At 36.6% G+C, this 13,074-nt stretch overlaps 2 long non-coding RNA genes and 1 pseudogene across 2 annotated transcripts; 1 reads left to right on the forward strand and 2 right to left on the reverse strand.

The window, feature by feature from the left end:
* The window catches only part of LOC135733730 (Fc receptor-like protein 5), a 48,261-nt pseudogene extending 36,374 nt beyond the window's left edge, over positions 1 to 11,887 (forward strand).
* On the reverse strand, positions 1,029 to 2,416 carry LOC135734092 (uncharacterized). Its single transcript, XR_010527149.1, has 4 exons — positions 1,785 to 2,416; positions 1,556 to 1,703; positions 1,401 to 1,466; positions 1,029 to 1,323 (listed from the first exon to the last, which is right to left on the reverse strand). It is a non-coding gene; the product is annotated as an uncharacterized lncRNA (long non-coding RNA).
* Positions 11,887 to 12,597, reverse strand: LOC135734098 (uncharacterized). The gene is made up of 2 exons (XR_010527155.1): positions 12,253 to 12,597; positions 11,887 to 12,133 (listed from the first exon to the last, which is right to left on the reverse strand). It is a non-coding gene; the product is annotated as an uncharacterized lncRNA (long non-coding RNA).
* Positions 12,598 to 13,074: the final 477 nt, after the last annotated feature.

Here is a 13,074-nt window from a genome sequence, read left to right on the forward strand (position 1 = left end):
CACACACTGTTATAAGACCATCATCAGAAACAGAAAAATATCTGATCAGAAAAATATAGCTTATAGTTAAATAGATAATAGTACATTTAATGTTAACCAATTACAACTAAAAGATTTTATTCTTGCGTGACTTTAAAAAAGTCTCTTGACAAAACAAACGTATATATCAAGTTGTATTTATAAGATAGACACAATCATTTTTCCTAAAATCTAAAATAATAATTTATTTTTGTCAGAGCAGACAATATAATACTCTTTGTATAATATCCACATATTCACACATGTTTTAAGAAGCGTTTAATTAAAAATAAACCCCTAAAATGAGTTGTAGACGTCTTAAAAACATTTAAAAAGTTTATTAACGTCAACTATAAGTTTCTCTGTCACCATCGGTGCACGTATACATATGTCTTAATCATAGCCTTGGTTAAAGATTCCCCTAAATCTAAAAAAAACTCCTATTTTGCCATAGTGGACAGAATTACATTTTATTAAGGTTAATTTAAAACGGCATATATGAACACACACCCGGCGCTTTGTCAGGCACCGCCGGATCTTTAATACGCGTGAAACTATAGAGCAGGTTATGAAAAGATTCACGGAGTTCCTGAAACCGTTTAAAATTTTATTTAGTTTAGACTATCGTCTAAATATTGTAGTATTGACGGCGCCGAAGGATATGGCACAGGTCATTGCTTAAACTATACACGTATACGGAATATTTAATTAAATAACTTGTGATGTTACAAAAACAGTTTTAATCATAGCATTGTTCATGATCTGTCTAAATCTAAAATAAACATTTACTTTTTTGATACCGTAATGGGGAATTATTTGACTCCACTTTGAGTTTTAGAAATCTCTACTCGCTTTACAACACGCACCCCTGTGAAAGATTGCATGCTTGTGAGAAGGAGGGAGGAAGGGTGAGAGCTGACATCGAATGCCAAAACACGAGCTGTCACACACGAACCGTCATTAAACATAACAGCATACGCTTGACATAAAACACACGCAGTCATTTGACCTAAAATCTAAAATAATAATTTATTTTTGTCAGAGCAGTCAATATAATACTCATTGTATAATATACACATTTTCACACATGTTTTAAGAAGCCTTTAATTAAAAATAAACCCTAAAATGAGGTGAAGACGTCTTAAACAAGCTCTGTGGACAAATCAAACACATGTATCCAGTATCCGAAACGTTTTAAATCCAATTTGCCACAAAATGTTTAAAATGTCCCAGACAAATCCAAAAAGTCTCTGATTTTTCTCTTTTTTAAAGATACGTCCAAAGCGTTGTGTTCTGTATCCTAACCTGTAAACAGATAAAAACAAGTTATTAGGACAAATATCTAAATAAAACAACTTTTTTCTTATGCAATATAAACGTACCGTGGAGATCCGCTATATATTTTGCAATAGTACACGCAACGTTCGCTTTGCCGCTGATATCCAAACCTTTAAAACAGATAACACATGTTATTAGAAAATATTAAAACAAACCAGTTTGTTTAAATCTATTGTAACAGGATTAAATAAATACACACCGGACAACACGAGCCACTCGGCGTCTCTTTTGTTCCAAGATTTCCTTGTTACGCTGCTGGTGGTTCTAGTCACGGTCTGACTTTTTTGTTCATTCCACTCTTCTCCGCGATTTACCAGGAATAGTAAATACCAGCTTAGACAATTTCGCTGCAAGACCAGAGATCGAATTTTTAGTTTTTAAATAATCAGACAAAATAATGAAACGAACACAGCGAAACACATACATACCAATAGACTTGAGTATAACAGCTCTGCTCCATCCAAACTGATGCCGGAGATCTCTTGTCGCTCCCCAATAAAGGTTCGGTCATAAACTTTCAAAGATTACAGCACACGACCCCCACACAAACACACACTGACATAATATCACCATCAGAAAACTTTGTGTCTGAACAGAAAATAGACTAGTTCGATAGAAAATATCGGCCTTTAAGTTTAACCAGATACATCTAATTACACACATATATATATATATATATATATATATATATATATATGATTAGTGATTGCCTTTAAATTAAACTTATGCTGTTGCAAAACTTTAGATTCAACAACACACCCGTAGTGTGACACGCAGTGGTGAGACTCGCACTGGGTCGAAAAGGGAGGGGTGATAGACAGCAAATGTCACACACGAGCCGTCATTAAACATAACAGCATACGCTTGACATAAAACACACTCAGGAAAAACAATCACTCTAAATGACCGGCAATAAAACCATTAAATACTTTCTGTCTAAAGTTGACAACTTGTACAGATTTTGATTGATGGTCCCGCCCCCCTGTCAAAGGGGTCATAAAACACGACCTGTCAACGGGTGGGGGAGGGGGTCATAAAAGTTTGACGAATGGTGGCCCGTTACAACTACTCGCAAGTTTTTTTTATTTTCATACCGTGTATTCTCCGTTTAAATTCATGCACCGAACCGTGACCCCGTACCGATTCGGTTCGAAACAAATACATGTACCGTTCCACCCCTACTTATTAGTGATATACCACTAACTTGTAAGACTAGTTTAAAGATTTACATAAAATGGGAACCAAAATGCACCATTTGAAGACACACAATCCACCTGAACGCGTTGTGTTCGGCTACTTAAATAGTTGCCAAACCATTTAACAGCATTTGGAGACATTCCAATGGAAAATCCACAATCTCTAAGTCAGAATATAGTGATCAACTGTATCAAATGCCTTTAAAAGATAAAAAAACTTTTGAAAAAAATAAACTTTGATTCTTAATTTATTACTATTTTTTGTTCTTTTAAATAAAATGATGAAATACTCATTAAATTTTCACACTGCTGCTCTGGATATATTAATTTGTTCACATCGTCATATAGTGATGTATTGTTTTTGATTATATGGCCTAAGTATAATCAACTTAAATTGATCTGTAATATAAATCACTTAAATGGGCTTTAGTGATTCCTTTTGCAGCCACTCTTCGTCCACATTTCTTGCAAACTGGATATCCATCTTCAAGGAGAACCCCGCATTAGTTTTTCGGATACCCAAAGAATTTCCATAATGTAGATTTTAACTTTTTTTCTGGTGGGGGATAGGTTAGAATCTGTAGTCTCTGGCTCTGACATTTTCTCTGCTGTACATAAACGAGTGGAGTCTAGCAGTCACGCTGAATGAAGTTGCTTGTGCGCAGTAGCGCAGGTGAGATCTGCTTTATTATTTTTGCTTAAAACCGTGGATAAGCAAATGTCTACAGTATGATAATCGTGAAAGTTAATATCATGGTATGCCGCCATACAGGTATACCATTACAACCCTATACCAGACCTGGTGGAACCCATATATAAACCAGCAGAGTACTTTTAACACTTGTGATTTTGCTGTGACAATAGGAACAAGATCAAAACCGATAGCTACGTTTCCCCTTTACAAAGAATAAACCTCTTCTTTTCTCCTCTGTTGATGTGTTGTATGCTCAAACAACAACCCAAACTGCTGGTTTTGGGAATCTAATATAATTTTTCTATTTGTAATAATTTTATAATTGAACTTCAACGGCATAACAGTATCCTTAAAATCAGAGGAAAACGATTTTATACGTTTCCTAAATTTAGCAGGATTCGCTGAGCTGTCACATATTTCATTTACATAAAAATACGATTTTGCTTTGTGTACTTGAAAGACACATTTCTTTCTTAAACGTCTAAAATGTTGCCAATCTGAGCTGTTTTTAGATTTCTTTGTCATTGACTAAGACTACGCTCATGAATTAAATCCGACAGTTTCTCTGAAAACCACAAATTATTATGCCATTTAATCTTTATATTTCCAAAGTCTGTTTGCACACACACATAGCTACTAAAATTAGCTGCTCTGAAAAACAGCCAATCAGAGTAGAGCTCAACATTATTATTCATTCTTGGGACAGATCCTCGGGTTGTAAATGGGCGTCTCTCAATCATTTTTGCACCTAATAGTGACATACTTTATGTATGTATCAGAGGACAATGTAACATGTTGTATCAATGCACTTTTTGGCACCTTTAATATTTTGACACTAATTACATTTTAATGTATATATCTTTAAATATAAAAATTCCCACTGTGGATTATCTGTGGGTTTTATCTGTAAAATAAAAATGCACTAATGATGATTTACTAGTTACAGAAACAAAATCTTGTTAAAAAAAACTCACAAGTCTTAATAATTTTATATTGACAGATAAACCAACTCTTACTGTGCTGCCACAGACGTCTGTGTTCATTGGAGACACAGTAACTCTGATCTGTGAGGTTCATCAGTCCACAGGATGGCAGTTTAACTTCATAAACCCTTCAAACACTGAATCCACTGAAACTACAGGAACTAAAATAATCAGATCTGTGCGAGTCTCTGATAGAGGAGAGTACAAGTGCAGAGCCAAAAGAAGAGGAAACCGTCAGGTTTACACACAATACAGTGAACCAATAACAGTGACAGTAGAGAGTAAGTATTTATACTCACATTACACTTTGTTCTGATAAAACAATGTGACACTGAATGAGTTGCAATTACAGTAGAGGATGAAACTTTAAAACCTTTTGAATAGCAGGATATTTTTTTAAAGAAATGAAAACTGTATACACAAATTAATTCTGCTTGAAATTTATGTTTAAAATAGTGTTAATTTTAAAAGAAAACAAAAAACCTGCAAAATCCTAATTAATCATAAATACTGAATGAGCATTGTGTTGATTCATACTTACTGCTCTTATATTCCAGTCATTTTATATTTTTCAAACACTCTTAAAAATCCTTTCATAAAATAAAATAATTTTATGTTATTTTAAATGTTTATATATCTTTTAACAGTGGTTTTAAATATCTTATTTTTACTGTTATTTTATGTACATTTTCGTTCTCTTTGTAAATCACTTTAAATTACCTGTGAAATGTGCAATATACTGTAAATAAATGTGCCTTGGCTAAAAAATACACTAGTGATCTATCAGCAAGAAAATCTTGTCAATAAACTTTTACAATTCTCAATGATTTTATATTGACAGATGTAACACCAACTCTGACTGTGCAGCCACAGACGTCTGTGTTCATTGGAGACTCAGTTACTCTGATCTGTGAGGTTCATCAGTCCACTGGATGGAAGTTTATCTTTATCACACCATCAAACACTGAATTCACTGAAACTACAGGAACTAAAATAATCAGATCTGTGCGAGTCTTTGATGGAGGAGAGTACAAGTGCATAGCCAGAAAAGGAGACCCTCACGTTGACACACAATACAGTGAACCAATAACAGTGACAGTACAGAGTAAGTATTTATACTCACATACACTTTGTTTTAAAAGCACAATAAAATTATTTTCTAAGACATTGAACGAGCGGCAATATCAGTTACAGAGGAAAACTATAATATGATCATATATGTTTTGCAATCAAGTAAGTGTTTATTTGACATTATTTTCAATGTGAATTGTTGTCATTGTACAGAAAGACCAACAGCTCTGTTGTCTGTTGACCCTGATGATCATGTATACAGAGGAGGAACTGTCAATCTCACATGTGTCATCAATGGAGGAGGAGTCAGCAGCTGGCAGTACAGCTGGTATAAAGATGATTCAATCATCCAGCAAAATGAACTTCAGTATTACACAATCAGATCTGTTATTGAGTCTGACGCAGGTAAATACACCTGTAGAGGGAATGAGACCAGTGGATCACGATACTCACACATCAGTAATGCAGTTACACTGACAGTATCAGGTGAGTCTGGTTATTATCATTCTCAATAAAGAGTCATATATTAATTATCATGACAAACTTCACTTCAACCTACCAGGTTAAAACTTCTACAAGAGCGACATGACCTATACAACATGTACAACAAAATCTCATTTTTATGAAATAAGATAAAAACATTTAAATGCCAATTTTATTGAAAGTTAAATACATTTCAAAAGCTACCTTTAACTTTTCCAATGCAAAAAGAAACATCAGTGTAGAGAGTGTGTGAGATAGAGGATCAGTACAAAAACTGGAGAAATATGTGGTATAAAGACACACTAAGGTATTTAACACTGAGCGTTTGTAATGATACTGGTGTGAGGATAAGGAGTTAATACTTAACTGATGAACTTTAATGTGAAAACAAGAAAATGGCATACAGGCTGGTTTCACACACACAGAAACATTGGGTAACATCTACGGAGGTTGGACGAGGATCTGAATACAGACAGGTATAAATACACAGAACTGATATTTAACTAGAACAAGATGCAGGCGATGACAATAGAAGATAATGAAAACTAATTAACAGGAAGATGAGTAAAATGAACAAGATAATGACTATGAGAAACATGAAATAAACAAGAAACTAAAGCAAGATCATGAAAGTGTTGCACTGTAAACAGAGACTGTTTGTTTTATTCTCCTGCAGGATTAAAACCAAAACCTAAACTCACATCAAGTGAAGGATCTGTACTGACAGGTAACACAGTGACTCTGAAGTGTGACATTGGTCAGTCTACTGGATGGAAGTTTTACTGGTACAAACACACACAAAACACTGAGGAGATGACAACAGAAACAAACTCTTACACAATCCACAAAGTTAAAGTTTCAGATGGAGGTCAGTACTGGTGTAGAGCTGGAAGAGGAAAACCAGACTATTACACAGACTACAGTGATGGACTGTGGATAAATGTTAAAGGTGAGAGACAACATGAATTTTGAGATCTAAGTCAGTGCAGACTCTATATTTAGGGCCAGATTTACTTAATGGGAAAAAATAGCGTAATATCTATGGGTTATTTACTAAAAAGGCGCAAATTAAATAACATAGGCAAAAGAGTTGATTTACATAATGGCCAACGCAATCTACTAAGAGCAGCGCAAATTAGTTCAAGGTCGCTAATAAGCACAGCTGATGAGTGATCTGTGCTTGAGTTCAGCATCACGGACATTGCAGCAAAAAATTTGGGGTGTGTAATCCTAGCTAACGAAGCCATAGTACACTGAAAAGAACTGGAGGACAAAAAGTTAAGGTTTACAAGAGGTTTTGAACCGTCTGGTATTGTGTGACTTCTCCTAGTGACTTTTATTTTATTTCCTCCATCAAATAAAAAATAGCATGGCTTGGCAAACAATATTTTTGAATAATATGATCCTTTGGCATTCCAAATAAACTGTTACATGTTAAAACAATCCTCTGCCTTGTATCACACGCTCTTTGATCTCTGTGATGCCTCTTCGTTTAGCAAAAATTGCAACCATTTCAAGTTATAAATGATTTAAGACATGCTTTTTTCGGCATTACATAATGACGCAAATACCAATCATAGGACACATGCAAATAGTAAATCGCATCGCGTAAATCATTTAAATAATCTCCTCCAATAAATTTTGCGCCTGAAATGAAAACTTCTAGAAATGCATATGCAATAAGGTAAGTAGCATAAATAAGTAGATAGATACATTTTTTTAAGAAAATGTGAAGTGGTGCTGGCTGTGGCACAATTCTGGGGACTGTATCATCCAATGATTATAATCCAAGCCACAAGTATAACAATCCAATCCTCGTGTCTCTATGATGTTCTGACGCAGAGATATAAGGCTTTGTTTATTCGTTTGCTAGGGTACCTCTGTTTGGTTGCTAGGGAGAAAATTGGCATCCACCAGTGGTCCAATTATGATATTATGATTTTTTTTTTAAAAAATAAATGAATTGTGTTTGCACAGAGAGTCCTAAACCTGTAGTAAGTGTTGATCCTGACAAACAGCTGTTCAGAGGAGAAACTGTTACTCTGAGATGTGACATACAGGATACAGGAGACACTGAGTGGACATACAGCTGGACTGTAGAGAAGACAAATAACAGAAATATAATCACACAATGCAACACACAAGAGTGTAAAATCAACAACATTCAAGACACTGACAGTGGTAAATACACCTGTAGAGGAAAGATACGTGAACAAAACACTGAGATGAGTGATGCTGTTACACTGACTGTATCATCAGGTGAGTTTATATGTTTGTTCATCATTATTAGTGTGAAGAGATGAAGTGTAACATGTTATTCATGAGAGATTGATCACTTTCAGATAAACGACCGACAGTTTTAAGTGTTTCTCCACAGCAGTGGTTGACTGAAGGAGATTCAGTGACTCTGATGTGTGAGGTTAGAAGTTCATCTACAGGCTGGACATTCAGCTGGTTCACTGTACAGAGTCTTTACTCAGGTAATATCTCATTCATCTCATAACAAATACATCAACTGGTATTATTCAGAACATTTTAAGGGTTGAATACAATTTTGACTCTTCATTTAATAAAGATGATTACCAGCTGGTGTCAAACAGCAGTGGAGGATCTAAAGGCATCTACACAGTGAGTTCAGTGACTGTGAAGCACACAGGAGTTTATATGTGCAGAGCAGAGAGAGGAGATCCAGTCTATCACACAGAGTACAGTAACACACAAACACTGTGGATCACTGGTGAGTTCATCACACACAAATAAACAACAACAATATCTTACACTCTATGTCTTATATCATTTATTTTTTGTCATTTTCTTCTCAGGTGTTTCTCCTTCAGTCTCTCTGATCATCAGACCCAACAGATCTCAACACTTCTCATCTGAATCTCTCTCTCTGAGCTGTGAGGATCACAGTAACTCTACTGGATGGACAGTGAGAAGATACACGGACAAACTTAAACCTTGTTCATCATCAGACTGGAGATCTACAGGAACAACATCTACATGTACAATCAGATCTCTCTACACATTTGATACTGGAGTTTACTGGTGTCAGTCTGAATCTGGAGAGAAACTTCATCCTGTTAATATCTCTGTATACAGTGAGTTTGTATATTGTCTGTATTTATTTATTTTACAGGCAGTAAATCTTTACAATCAGTGCATAATGAACTCATTCATAAACAGAATTCAGTCCTTTCAATAATCAGTTGCTATTAAATAACTTTTTAAACTATAAATGCATATACTCGCTTCTGCAGAACTTAAAGTCCATCTAAGTTCTCAGTTTGTGACACCACGTCTCAAATGTGATAAACCACCTAGACAAATCACCTGATGGAGCAGCATTTACTACACAGAGCCATAGTTCACTGACAAGCTGGGGCATATCGCAGGCGAAACATCCATGATGATTAATACGAAATTGCCCTGATTGCAACAAAAATTACTACGGCTCTGTTTAGTAAATGCTGCTTCATCTGAAAACAGCTGATGGTGATTTAAAGGGGACAGAGAATGAAAAACCATTTTTACCTTGTCTTTGTTGAATAATGGTAGTCTACCCACATTCACAAACATACAAAAAGTGATAGAGATGCTAAACATCTCAGTCTCATAGAAATTCCTTTTTTAGAAATGTCAGCCAGAGAACAGCCCAATCTGAAAAACTGATGCTTATGACATCACAGGCATTTCACTGCCCCTCCACTTTAAAATAATTGGCTACATTTTTTGAGTGGCAGCAAAGTCAGCCAATCAGTAATGAGATTGCAAGTTAAGCCAGTAGGGGGAGCCAAACAGGTGCAAAACCACTTGTTTAAAATCCCCCGCCATAAAAGAGCTATCTGAGAGAGGTTTATAGGAAGCTTCTAAGGCATTACAGACCCAAACAAAAACATTTTTGTCTAGATGTCACATCACAGAACAAGGATAAATACCCCGTTCAATCATTCTATGTCACCTTTAATAGTAATCAAGGAACCGGCATTACTGACGAGATGTGCATGACAATCACATGTGATTTTTTTGTGCAGCCCTAATCAAAATCTTGTAATACATGCAGGATTCTTGAATTCTCTGCTCTAAATTACTGGGGGCGTGTCCTCTGTCAGTGCTGAAACCCCGCCCACTCACAGGAAAGCTGCCTCTCTCAGCTGTCAAATACCACTACAACCTGATTGGATGCTTGTGATTATGTTAGGGATGAGCCCGTGCTCTGTGGCTTCAGCTCATCACCCACCCCAATTTATCCTGAACACAGAAATGTGGAAAAACTGTTTAACGGTGTAACTTTACAATTCAGTACTACACATATTACAGTCTTAGTAATGTATTTCAGCAAATCCTTTCTAACATTTATACTGTGTTTCTAAACAGTTCTCTGAAATGAATTTAAACTGACTTTAACAACAATGCAAATGCAGATGGTTGCAGAGTTTGCTATGGTTTCCCAAGCGGTCTTTAGACCGGTGCTACTGTATATGGTTGCAAACATTTTCTTACTGGTTGCTAAGATGTTATGAGAGTCTCTATTATTTTTTGGTCCCTAGATAATGGTTAAGGATGCTCTTTCATTTTAAGTCTATGGAATTTTACTTTATTTTTTAATCATCTGCCATATATAACAAGCTGAAAGAAAATTGTATAAATCAATCTGATATAAATCATTTCTTCTGTTGTGCAGATGATGAAGTGATTCTGGACAGTCCTGTTCATCCTGTGACTGAAGGAGATTCTCTGACTCTACGCTGTTTATATCGAGATACCTGAGAGCTGAATTTTATAAAGATGGATCAGTGGTGCAGAGTCAGACTACAGGAGACATGATGATCATCCCTACCGTCTCAAAGTCACATGAGGGTTTCTATTACTGTAAACACCCAGAGAGAGGAGAGTCTCCAAAGAGCTGGATCTCAGTCAGAGGTGATCTCTCTCCTTTATAAGCAGTGTTGAAATGTTTTTGCATATGCATATATAGTTATATAAGGATGTATCTCTGCTTTTCCAGCCGCAAGATCTTCATCTCTTGGTCTGATTGTTGGTCTGTGTCTTGGACTGAGCTTCATGTTTTTGATCTTTTTCTTGGTCCTGCCGTGGTGCTACAAAAACAAGTTTCCGTCAGCTTTCAGTCCACAGCAGAACATCAGTCAGACATCAGATCAGAAACAGACTGAAAATGTTTACAGTCCACAGCAGACTGGTCAGTCTACAATACATTTATTCAGTGTAATCAGTGCCAGAAATCCGCTTTTATAAGAGCTGATGCATCCCAACATACTGTACACCCAGTAACACCCTAGTAACTGCATAGAAACAGGCTAGAAACACTCATAGCAACACCCTAGCAACCACTCAGAACAGCTTAGCAGGGTACTTGAGTGTTGCATGTATATGCTAAGTCAATATCAACATGTTAAACAATATTTCTATTAAGGTTTTACCAGACATAAAGCTTTGACACATTGTCTTTTGAAACTTTATTAATTATTTTATTCATTACAGGAGATGCTCATCTTTATGACCTTTATGACTGTATTAATACAACAGAAAATAAAGACACAAGCACAGGTAACATATTGATGTTATTTAATGTTGTTTATCTAATGACAGTAAAACAATTTTTCCTTTAACAGTGACTCAGGCCGGCCCCAGTGATGCCATGTATTCACAGGCCAACTTCGAGAAAAACAAACTCGAGAGCAAAGGTAGAAACAACCAGAAGAGTAAAACTAAAAACGGAGAAGAGAAAACTCTTAATCATTTCTTTATTCTTCATTGTAGGCAATGAAAGTGAATCAGCTGATCTCACCTATGCTGATATTGAACTGAAACCTGGGAAAGAAATGAAGAAAGAGAAGAATGGTAAAACAAAATATCATGATCAACAGATATATAGAATATACATAGATTATAAAACAGATCTATGAACAGAAAGTTAATATGTAATCTGTTTAATAACTATTTAATCTATTTTTATATATTTTTGTTTAGAGGGATAGTTCACCCAAAAATAAAAAAAATCTTTCATCATTTACTTGCTCTTATGTTGTTACAAACCTGTATACATTTCATTGTTCTACCATAAAGACTCAGAAGGCAAGTGAACGTTTGAATGACATTTATTCCATGTTGAATTAAAAGACAGAAATTCAAATCAGACTCAATTAAATGGATGCTTGAGTCTCGTATAGATTATTTTGGCGTATGCCCCGCCTTTCGTCCGGGTCTAGCTGTAGTCCGGCAGATCCTGCCTGATGTTGAAGGCAGGGGCGGAGCCTACCCCCGGACAAAAGAACAGGGAACAACCTGGTGGTGGTGGGGAGGATGGAGGCGAACTTCAGCTACGACACCTACGGGCAGCAGGAGAGAGTGTTAGTTCAGCGTTTAAATAGTCGGCATTGAGCTGTGATTGGCAAGCCGATTTTATGAATGAATGACGTGGTATTAGAGTCTTCCTGGTAGAACTTACGCTGACGCTTTCATTTCTACCATAAAGACTCAGAAGGCAAGTGAACGTTTGAATGACATTTATTCCATGTTGAATTAAAAGACAGAAATTCAAATCAGACTCAATTAAATGGATGCTTGAGTCTCGTATAGATTATTTTGGCGTATGCCCCGCCTTTCGTCCGGGTCTAGCTGTAGTCCGGCAGATCCTGCCTGATGTTGAAGGCAGGGGCGGAGCCTACCCCCAAAAGTGAAATAGATCAACTGGCTTGATTGCTAGGAAATCGAAGAGATGTCAATCCTGAAACAAGAGAAAATGTTAAGAAGGAATCAGACTTCTTAAGCTATAAAAGCTATTTATTGGAACCCCCCCCCCAAAAAAATTAAGCCACGATAGGCATAGGCATTCACTTTAATGTCTGATTCACACAAAAGGAATAGGATAAGAATTACAAAATGCTTCGTCGTAAAGTGCCACGGTAGGCTATACGTGGATAGGTAGCCCCGATAGGCAATATATGTAACGCCACGATAGGCCACGTCAATCGATAGCCCCGATAGGCGATGTGTAAAGCCACGATAGGCCACGTCGATCGATAGCCCCGATAGGCGATGTGTAAAGCCACGATTGGCCACGTCGATCGATAGCCCCGATAGGCGATGTGTAAAGCCACGATAGGCCACGTCGATCGATAGCCCCGATAGGCGATGTGTAAAGCCACGATTGGCCACATCGATCGCTAGCCTCGATAGGCGATGTGTAAAGCCACGATTGGCCACGTCGATCGATAGCCTCGATAGGCGATGTGTAAAGCCACCATTGGCCACGTCGATCAATAGGCGA

Source organism: Paramisgurnus dabryanus, chromosome 3, assembly GCF_030506205.2.
Source record: "Paramisgurnus dabryanus chromosome 3, PD_genome_1.1, whole genome shotgun sequence".
Lineage (NCBI taxonomy): Eukaryota > Metazoa > Chordata > Actinopteri > Cypriniformes > Cobitidae > Paramisgurnus > Paramisgurnus dabryanus.